Source organism: Polyodon spathula, chromosome 12 (assembly GCF_017654505.1).
Source record: "Polyodon spathula isolate WHYD16114869_AA chromosome 12, ASM1765450v1, whole genome shotgun sequence".
Lineage (NCBI taxonomy): Eukaryota > Metazoa > Chordata > Actinopteri > Acipenseriformes > Polyodontidae > Polyodon > Polyodon spathula.
Window position 1 is genome coordinate 16,512,984 of NC_054545.1, and position 11,283 is coordinate 16,524,266.

The 11,283-nt window shown below is 38.6% G+C and overlaps 1 protein-coding gene across 2 annotated transcripts in view; it reads left to right on the forward strand.

Annotated features, from left to right (window-relative positions):
* The window catches only part of LOC121324171 (zinc finger protein DPF3-like), a 69,118-nt gene that overhangs the window by 41,376 nt on the left and 16,459 nt on the right, over positions 1-11,283 (forward strand). Inside the window, exon 9 of one of the 2 annotated variants that reach the window (XR_005951226.1) lies at positions 7,496-8,322. The exons of the other annotated variant lie outside the window; for it this stretch is intronic. The gene's annotated coding sequence lies outside the window, so the exon portion shown is untranslated. The remainder of the gene's footprint in view (positions 1-7,495; positions 8,323-11,283) is intronic. 2 annotated transcript variants of the gene reach the window in all.

Here is an 11,283-nt window from a genome sequence, read left to right on the forward strand (position 1 = left end):
AAGTTTGAGTGTTTATTCTGGAAGGTTCTATACTGCTAGTATATTTAGCGTTTAATACCAGCGTGGGGATATGTTTAAAATGATTTCAAATTTAAGATGAATATTGCTGCTATTCTCTTATTTCTTAAAAGATGATAAGATTTCTGTCTTGCACTTCACTAGAGGATAATTCTGGAGCAAAATAAAATTCTACCTGACACAACAAAGGAGAGAACAGTAGAATGGGTTTGCTTTATTCTGGATGATCGTTAATGCATGCATACATACTGTACATATGTGGAAATATACAGCAAACACCATTTTTTATTTTTTTGCATCTCTTAGGCAAACCAAGTTAATGGTAATTCTTATGAGCGCCAACATTGTCATATTTTCCAGCAGTGTCTGCTGCTGTCCCTCGAGTGTGAAGTACTTTGTGTTCCCAGGGCTGCAGCAGTATTGTTCTACAGGCTGCAGGGCTCATGGGGCAGCTTGCCACTGTTTCTTAGTGCCCTTTGATTAGTATCAGAGCCAGCTGAGCAGTTTTGAGCTGTTCTGCATTCGAATCAGGAGGAATGTAAATACCAAGATGATAAGACACCGGGTAGGTCATAAGGCTGTTATGGTTTGAGTGTTTGAACGGGAAATACAAATCCTAAACAGGATAGCATTACGTTAGACCGAGCATGTCCTGTTTTATTGGGATCTTCTTTTTTCAAATCATTTCTGCATCAAATTCATTGTAAACCACTGTAATTGAATACTGTGGATCTGACATCCTGGCAAACGTTAATAGAAAAGCTCAATAAAAAGGGCTAATTAGTTAATACTAAATCAAGTACAAAACTGCTTTTTTCATTGATAGTGTTTCTGATAAACGCTTAATCTGTTTAAGATAGATTTTCAGCCTTAAATTCAGGAATATGAATCAAGTGGTACATTCATGTGGCATAGACAAATTCTAGTGTTCTCTGTTAACTCAGTGGATCAGATTTCAGCAGTTTTCCACATGCTGGCTGTGGTGTTCCCTCTGCATTTTTTGTTTGGTTGTTGTGGTGATTGTTGTTATGAGGAGACTAATTATATGTTCTTGCTGATGGCTTTTTCTATATTTATTGTAACAATGTTAGAACCAACAGAGAATTTGGAGTTGACAGTGCTAGTAATTATTTTCCATTTTTAGGCTTTTAACTCATGGGTATAGCTACATCTGAACAGTACAATTAAACTAGATTAGTGCAGTACAGTCTCCTGCTTTATAGATAACCACATTTCTGAATCTGATTGGATCTGAACAAGATTTAATGTGCCATGTAAAGATACCGACTGTGTACTTATTCAGTCCTTGTACAAGGTGTGGCTAGTGTGATAATTATTACTGATATGACAGCGATAGAAGGTTTTTTTTGTTGTGCTCAGAATAGTGTTGATTATGTTCCTGCTTCAGATTTGTGCATTTGTAATATTTATCTATAACTAGTACACACACGTTTGTGGAGTTGTGTGCAAGCCGGCCGTTTGTCTCAGGGATTGTAAGTTGCTTACAAAAAGAAGCATTGAAAGAAACCTGGAACATAAAAGCTCTGTATGTTCTTTCATTTAGACCCGCAGGACTGAAACTGACACGACAGCTTTGCATTCAAACATTACTGTGACCTGATTAAACGGGCTCTGTAAATCTCTTTCTAGAACTAGTAAGACAGTGCTGTTTGTTACAACTGGAAACTGTGTCTTACCTGCATTATTCACCAGATACACAACACTCCGACTAGTGCTTATTTTGTTTGAAAGGAAATACAGTACTATAATCAGGGAAACCCTGCTGATTTGAATCTCAACTCAATGATAAGAGCTTTGTGATAGTGAGCTGTAGTACTGATATGTGGGTGCTGCCCTGATTCCCTGACGTGAAGGCAGCCCCAGCCTGTCTTTTCCAAACGTGGCCAAGCTCGGAAGCTGTCCTGCATCAAAAGGTGGGGGTTTGTGGGACTGTGCTGTTTTATGGAAACCCCCATTAATACTACGGTCGGGAAAAAAAACAAAATGTCCTAGCAGTGGATGCTGCAATTGAAAGAACGTTCGTCGCTATCTTTATTTTCGCTCTACATACGATTTTAGAGTCCAGAGTGTTAAAAGAATTTCCATTTCTTTATTCTCCCACATGCCGCCTCAATTATCTTTTTTGGCCAAACTCTTCTCGACAGCCATTGCAGAAGTGAAAAATCGCTTGCAACGTGTAGCTCTGTTCCCCTTTCAGCTTCTTTTCCCACACAGGCCTCCCTGGCGTCCCGGGTACGATATAGCAAACCAGGCCAGAAAAAACGGACGCTGCTGGCCAAGGACGGTATGGCCAGCAGAGGAAACACACTTTGTTAGGGTTGTTAAAATGGTGGTGTGCTTGCTTGCACTGGTGCAGATAGTGCTGTTTCATAAAACAACACTGTAGGCTTTGTGGAAGCCAGACCCTTTGTTTTATGATCCTTACATTTTCTCAACGGTGGGTAAGAACTGATTGAATAAAACAGAGGCCGCTGTAAATGTTTTACATATTTATGGTAGAATTAGAACAGTGAAGTTTCAATTCTGCAGCTGCTATCAGCATGCAACAACATGGTTCAGATTGTAGAGTATTTTGGACTATGCGGGTTGCGATTAACAATATAAATCAGATATTTTCCCTGCCATGTATTTACTAAGTAAAACAAGGACTCTGGTTTAGAAAAGGGAATGTGTTGTGGAGTATGAGGAATATTCCTTTTCAGTGTGTTTATGGGGAATCGTTTTAACTACAGTCGATAGAAGCGCAGTTTGATCAATACAGTGCCAGAACTTGTGCAGAGTCAGGACAAGAGCCCCTTAGAGAGAGGAAAGCTGGGGAAGTCAGTGGATTACGTTACTCCGAGGGCAAAAGGAATTGAATACATTTTGAAAAAGGTGACAATTGTGAAGTAAATTGACATGAAAAACAAGTGCAAAGGCAAGAGATGAATACAATAATTGTAATGATATAAAACTAACAAGCAAATGGTTGAACTGCTCCTACACACTTCAAAATAGTAACCGTATTCCCTTGACTGGGGAATCACAGCTACGCCTCTGAGTGTTTTTGAGCAGTCAGTACACTACAGCTCCTAAAAGGACTGTTAGAACCTACATTAAGAAAGTGTTTTTTTTTTTTTTTTTTTTTAAACGACTTCTGCCTACAAAACCTGACCTGTAAACATTCAACTGGAGTAAAAACTTTAAACAAAATGTCTATAGTTTGTTTTGCTGTTTCTTAAATGTGTGTTTGTTTAAACACAGCGCCATAGTTGCGTATTTTTGTGAAATCGCTGTAGGTTATACATCATCCCCAATTTATTTATTTATTCATTTATTTAATTTATTTGTGGCTTTTATTTATTTCTGTTTAGTTTCTGATTTTCTCTCAGTTGTTTACTAAAGATAAAATGCACAGTCCCCCATCCCCCGTAGGGCTTGCAGTGTAGTATACTGGCGGCCTGGCTGACACCCTGCATACCTCACTCTGCATGTGATAAGCCTGCACCCGTTTCCACAGGGGACTGTGAACTGAGATGCGAGAGCAAGAGCTCACGTGAGTGCAAGAGAGCATGTTCCCTGGGAGACGCTGTGGTTTCCTTGCTCGCCTCACACTGCACTCCAGCTACTAACCTGCTGTGAGCCTGCAGGAAGAGAGGGCGTTTCTACATGTTAATATAGGTCACAACCGCATTTAGATTCAAAGCTGCAGGTGATAGAGACACACTGTACTTGTACAAATATCATAGACGTGCTGGTAAAGTGTCTGCCTTTGTTTCTAATGCACCATATACAAATGCTTGTTATTTCACAATTGGATCACCCACTATCAGACCGCTGTTATAAATATTACATGTACTGTTTTTTATTATGTAAAGACCCTACAATAATCTAGTGTCCACAGTTTTTTTTTTTTTTTATTGACTCAGATAGCAAAATAGCAGGTGAGGGTTTCAGGTTCTGAGCAATAAAATATCCCACAGCAAATGAAACAGATGTGTGTGTATAAAGAAAAGTAGAGACAATTAGTTATTGTTAGTTCACTTTCCCCTTTGCTGTGTTTAGCTAATTCTCACCCCCTGTTATTGTTACCCCCATTGTGAAGAACCTGTTCCATTTTGGCATAAAACAACACACACAAATTGAACGAAAAACAAAAAGAACGAAATGAAGAAACCCGGAATGCAAATGTTTATCCACGAATCTGGTTCTAAAAGAGCTCAGTTTTTGTCTAAACACCATCTGGTGGATATCTTCTGCTACTGCACCTAGAGAAGGTTCAGTATGATTTGTATAATGATACGGTTTCAAGCACTAAACACCGTTCACCAGCTTGTCAGTAGTTTTCTTTGCAGAGGTTTTGCTAATACATTCATAGGGGCCATTGCAAACCGATGTACAGTAAACCATTTCCGTCAGAAAACAGCTCAACTGAATTAAAGTGGTCCATTTAGCTTGATGTCTGCAAAATACAGTACAAACAATGCCACCTGCATTGTCAATCCCCTCCCTGCCACGCTGCTTCACTGCATTGTTCCCATTCATGGAGCCACAATCAGAATTTTTAAAACTACTTGATGAAGCCACTAACAAGGTTAGATTTTAGGATTTTTATCAATGAATACTATTGAAGGTACAGTAGTGACGTTTGATGTGTCAGGGTAACAGTCGGAGTCTCAATCCGATAATACTGTTTTCTTAGTTTAAAAAACTTGATCAAAAAGTTCTATTGATGGCTTCAGTTATGCTTGTTTCAGCATTCAAGTAGCTGAAATCAAGCTGAATGTACTAGATCCATTTCACTATCAAACATATCTGTTTATTTAATGTATCTGCCTGCTAGTTTGCATTTGCATGTGTGTTTGTGCCTGTAGTTGTGCCAGCATGCACACAGGGGTGATTTATCATGTTGCAGTGCTGCTGCGGAAAACCATTCCCAACCCATTCTGAAGGATGCTGTCTGTCATGTTGTGAAAATCATGCTTTCTGCTGTTCATAATGTTTTCTCTTTGTGAAACACTTTACCAGTGTTTACCAGGGGGAATTGAAAATGGAACCGCATTGTTCTTTTAGTTTACATTTTATTTCAATGTTTTGCAAATCACTCATCCCTAAACAAATATCATCATTCTTTTTGTGTTTGTGTTCGTTTTGGTATGGAAATGAAAGCTTGGTATTTTATTAGCCTTTTTGCTCCTGAATTCTCAACAACAATAGGATATGATGAAAATCAAATGAATACGGAGTCTCGGCGCACACCAGGCAGCCTGTCGCTTAATGTGGTTTGGAGCTTGCTGGGGAGAAAGCAAAATCTACTCTAGCAACAATTAGTTTAAATCTTTTTAAAAACCTGACAAATACATAAAGACCTGAGACTTGTTAACCCTTCTTAGCGTCAGCAAAATTATATCTGATTAATTGATTAATGGGTTAAATATCTCTTGGTTCTCTGTTTGATTTATTTGATTCAATTTCTATGTATATATACTGTTGCTTCCTGGTAGCTAATCAGTTCTGGTGCTGTGGATAAAGGTTCACTCCAGTGATCAGACAGCGTGACCTGCCATACAGGTATTGCATTGTAATGGAAAAAATGTACATGTCTTGAAAATCAAGCAGAGAAACAAAAGATCATCTTGCTATTGTTAATAAGAATATAGATTTTATATCATGGGTTAGGACTCTTTTATAATGGCAGATGGACTGGAAAGCAATATAGGTTTTACTTAGGGTTTAAAAAGAAAAAGGTAAAAAATGTTTCCAATTCAGAAGGGACTAGCATATTACAGTTCTGTGTGTATACCCCCTTTTCATTCTTTAATTTCTGTATGATGGGGAGCATGTCCTTTGCTTATGGAGGTTCCTGGGCTGTTACCCCGTAGTGCGCAGCAGCCACATTACTGAATGTGTGCATTAGATATAACGAACAGCAGTGACTAGCGACTTCACTGAGTGACTGACTGACTGAGTGAGACCATGCTGTAACACAGGCAGCACCTAATCGGGTAGGGTTGAGTGCAATGACTAGTTTAGAAATCCAGAGAAAAGCGACTTGCTTCTACTGCTTCTACAGAGCTGCATTGTGACATGAGTTAGACAGGTTAATGTTAATACAAACCTTGAACAAAAGCACTCTTCAGTGTTTGACTTTCTAATGGGACTACTGAAGCACAGATGGATCAAAATATACAGGCAAAGCACACTCCGAGTTAATCTATGGCTAGATCCGAAGCTGCACAACTGTTTTGGCTATGGCCAAAATCACCTAGAATTTTAGGATTGAGACATTTAATAAAAAACAAGCTATATGAACATGGTTTTAGATATTTTAACAGCATGGAAGCTACAAAATGGTATTGCAAAAGTCTACCGGAAGCAGTACAGTATTTAATGTTAGATTTGGAAATTATCACATTTTTTTCCATTTTTGTCAGTACTGTATATGGACTACAAAGTGGTTTGTAATTCAATATGTTAACATAACATTATTCAGCAGGTTTCATTCGACTTTATGAAGCAAAATGTGTTCATTCTATAGGGTGTTGTACAATACAAGCTGGTGTCCTCTGCACTGTAGATCAGAGTGACTGGCTGATCAGCCTTGTATTGCACTGCTTCATTATATATGTAAATAGAGCTAGCACATGTAATCCAATACAACATTATTTACTTGTTAGCCTTAACTAGCATGGGCAACATGCTTGATTGGACCAAATTGCTATATCTTTTGCTGGTAAAATCTCTAAAACCTGAAAATAAAGGGCCTTGTGTTTATTATATGTTAATGTGTGTCCCATTTTAGTGCTTTCTGCCACATTGACCATTTCTGGGTGTGCCTGACAGTTTATAGAGAGATTTCACTGGTTTGTTATGGCAAAACACTGATGACTACAAAGATTCAGGGACACAGGTCTTTTGATGTGTGCGTCTCTTCCATCTGCAGTATCATGATTGGGGAGGGAAAAGGGACAGCGTATATTGTCTGATTCTCTTATTTAGCAGCATTCATTGAAAAAAAAAAATTTAATGGCACTGTTTTTTGTTTTTCTTAAAACATAAATAGCAGTTACAATATTTGGCCATCTGGTGGCACTGTGTTATATTAAAAAATAAACTGTTAGTTAAATATAATCATCTCAATGGGGAAAAAACTTATATATATATATATTATATATATATATTATATATATATATAATATATATATCTATATATAATATATATAGATATATACGATTTAAAAAATATAAGATTTAAAAGAAAACATTGTTTAAAATGTTATGTTTGAAACAGTCCATCGTATTTTAGTTAGTTAGAGAATGCTGCTCTGCAATCCTTGCTGTCATCTACGTTCCTGCTATTGCAGCACCAAGCATGACTGTCAGGTGCACCGTGAGCTATCAGCCAGGTTGACTGCTGTAGTAGCTATTGCTGTGTGTTGCTAAACCTCGGTGCTGATATATTCATCATACATGTCAGCTGCCCGTGGCCGAGGGACTGAGGAGAGGAAGACGGGCTGCGGCACGGAGGACTTGTTTGGGGCCACCTCGGAAAGCGACACCTCCACGTTTCACGGCTTTGACGATGAAGATTTTGATGAGCCTCTGTCCAACGACAGCATGGGCTCCCCCAGATGCAGATAGAAAATAAATGGAAAACAAAAACTCTGAAAAAGTCTGCTGCTGCTTTTTTTTTCCTGAATAGAATGCTATTTTTTTCGGACAATTTTGCTGCTTTTTTTTTTTTTCTGGAGCCTTAAGCTTTTTTTTATTATTGTTTGACTCTGCGGAAGCAATAGAGGGATGGAACGCCACTTTTGAGGAACGATGATCCGCAGCAAGTTTATTTAATTAATTTAATGTAATTTTATTTAATACAGAAGCATCCTGATGCATTTAGTTTGAGTTAAATGATGTTTAAAAACTGAAACCCTGAAAATGTGGATTGATTTGTACAATATGTTGTGGTAGAGAAAGCAACCAGCCTGTGTGAAAATTAAAAGAAGAAAAAAAAAGACTTTTGTTAAAACACAAGGAAACAAAATAAAATCTGTTCAATTGGATATTTGTGAAAGAAGGAGAAAAAATAATAGCCTTGCCGATCCTCACTGTCAATAATGGATTTCGGGAATGTAACAAAAGTTTAAAAGAAGATTCACCACTAGAAAACCCACTTGAACTCTGTCTGATTGTGACCACCTAGCGCAGCCACAGAGGATCCTGGGAGCTGGGGATGGGGGGAGTCAGGGAGGGGGGGTCAGGAGACCCTCTGGCACCATGCAGGGAGCCAGTCTGGAAAGCTGAAAGGTAAGTACCATTTACAGCTGTTTTTGTTCCTTCAACCAATAGTGAAACTGCACTACAGGGCACTACACATGGCTTTATAACAGGTTATGCAAAACAGCTGCCTCACAGACGTTTCTATTGACATGCTTGTGTATTACCCTGCTAATTGGGGTACCTTGTACGTTAATTCTGGTACCTGCAGAGCAGTCATGATGCCACAGATAAAAATGACCAGGAGTTTAAATGCCAACTCGCTTGAAATGCCAACATAAACACAAGCATCCAAAGTGATTCAGGTTAAAATAAAACCAAAAAACATATTTAAAAAATGTCGCCTTAAACAAAAACATTTGTTCAGTTTGGGACACTGTCGCTGTGGTCAGTTAACTTAAAGGTAACAACTGAAGCGTCGGAACGCTTAATAGTTTCCGGACAGTACTGTAGTATTTTGTGATATAGATTGTCCCCACTCAAGTGTGCCTAAAAGATCTTACTGTTGGGTCTGTAAGTACCAGAATTAGTGTTTTTGCATGGCTGACACAATTCCCAGTCCAGTTGGCAGGGAAATACCCCACAAATATTGTTATTGAGATAATTGGTGGCACTGTTTCATCAAAACAACAATTTAAAAGACTGCACACTAGCCTATATTTACCTTTAAGATACCAGCGTGACCTTGGGTTAGATTCCAGAATCTTCACATTTAACTTTCAGTTTAGGATCCTCGAATTTAGAAATATTCAAAGAAGCGTAATAAATTCAATGACAAACTGTTTCGATGTCTTCAGTGCAGTGAGAAAGACTTCTAATTCGAACATTTGCCATTGAATTTATTAAGTTCTTTTTAGTATTTCTAAATGTAGCACTATTTTGTGTTTTAATAGTTGTTCCTTGAAAAAAACAAACAGTTTAGTGATCTGTTTCATGACCAGAAAACAAAGAAACCAGAACTACAGTAGTATTCTAAAGCACTGTGAAACCCAAACACATTTGAAATAGGAGGAGAGAGACGCTGCCTAGTTCCCATTACATGGGAAACACAGGACTGCCTTAGACTGCCTCCCTTAGACCATGCTTCCATGCTGTTATCATTCAAACAGCAATGTCCTTAAATGTACAAACTCCCTGTAACCCATAGTAGAGTCCCCGTTTCAGTCCCCATTTACAATCCCTTTTAATCAATTTGAGGGGGGGGGGGGCTAAATAACGCTGGTGGAGAAAAGGTATTCGTCACAGAGCCGAAGAGCTCTGGAATTCAGTTGCTGGAGTTGGCAGGTGCTGCTCTTTGCTGTGTCCCATAGGGGGCGCCGTGCGAGCTGATTAGCTTGTCTCTGCGCTGTGTAGAAGGCTGTTCTTAGTGCAGTAACAGGTTAATCAGCAGCACATGCTGACCTCAGAACGACGAATAAGCCTTGTACATCTTTATTATCCCAACAAGAGCAACGTGGCTGCCGCTTTAATGGCTTATTGAGATGTTTGCAGAATTCCACCAAGCCCATCAGCACTTTACAGCTTCCTGGAATAGAGTCTAGAATTGAAGCAAATGGAAATCCAACACACAGCGAATTAAAGCAGCTGAATGGTAGAAAACAGCACCCCTGCTGGCCACAGAAGAAGCTGTGACAATGTGGAGCACGGCTTTCATTGTGACTCATACCCTGTTCCCACCCTTGCTGTTTAACCAGATTAACAAAACGTTTGCTACTCATATCATTAAAATTCACCCAGCATATGAGGAGGAGCCAGTGCTGTGAATTCACACACTGCTTGCCACATAATCGTTTAAAACTGAACAGATACAACTGTTACACCTGCTTCTTATTCACATTTGCTAAGGTTCTCTATAGCTGTTGAAGGCCATATGCACTACCCTACAAGCAAAACAATGAGAGTCTTTGGTTTTAGTCTATTTCAGAGTGCATGCTTCCTGGATGAAGTCTTTGCACATTTTATTTGCATATAAACAGCTGCACACTCTCAAGGGACTCTCTGAATCGCCACTAACTACGCTTTTCCATTTATTTTTAAAAATGTGTAATTTGAGCTAAATCATGTGAAATGTGAAATTCAGTGGGGAGGTCATATTCTTCAGGGCCCTAATCTCCCAGCCTTGCTTTGTCAGGGCTTTAAATAAAGAAAATCAACACTCTGTACAGTAGATCTTCATGCAGTTGTTCTGCATTACTGTATAGCAGTAAGACAATTGAGGGTTTGGAAAAGGAATGCAAACTTGCAGTGCCTGGCAAGCATTTAAAGATTAATTCTAGTTTTCCTTTGTTAGTTCCAAACTACACATGCCAGAATGCCCTTAATATATATTTATCATCAACGCAATTATTAGCTCTTCACAACTTTGTTAAGGTTTTACAAATTTTATTGTTGGGACTAAAGGTTAATGTTCCAGGCAGCCAGCCAGCGATACATAATTGTGCCGTCACCCTGTAAATGTGAGCCCAGCTTTTTTTAGAAAGAAACCTCTTTCAGAAAAAAAAAAAAAAACACCCCAATTACACATGAGGACATTTTAGTGTTTAATTTAACAGATTCCATTGCATTCCTTTTCATGCTAACCCTACATTTGCATAGGGACATTTACATGTGTTTCCATGGTGTTGTTAACTTATTTCCTTCATTACCCTGTTCTATAGCAACACAGTTAAACGTTTCACTCACTATATACTTGTGTTTTAAAGGGCAAGCTTCAGATTACATTGTTTTATACGCTGAACATCAAAAGAAAGGTATCACTTATATTTGAGCATCAAAAGAAACTTGTCACCTATATTTGGATAAAATTCATTCGATTTTATCGAAAAACAAAAAACTTTTTAGAGCAGGTGCAGTGACTTTTTATTGTTCTAATTAACAATTGACATCATGAAGATTTCTGGTTGTGAGCACCCAAAACGAAGAGCCACAGTACGCTACCCTAGTCCAGCCTCCAACCTGCCGACCCATCGCTTAGATACACCTACTTTGGCT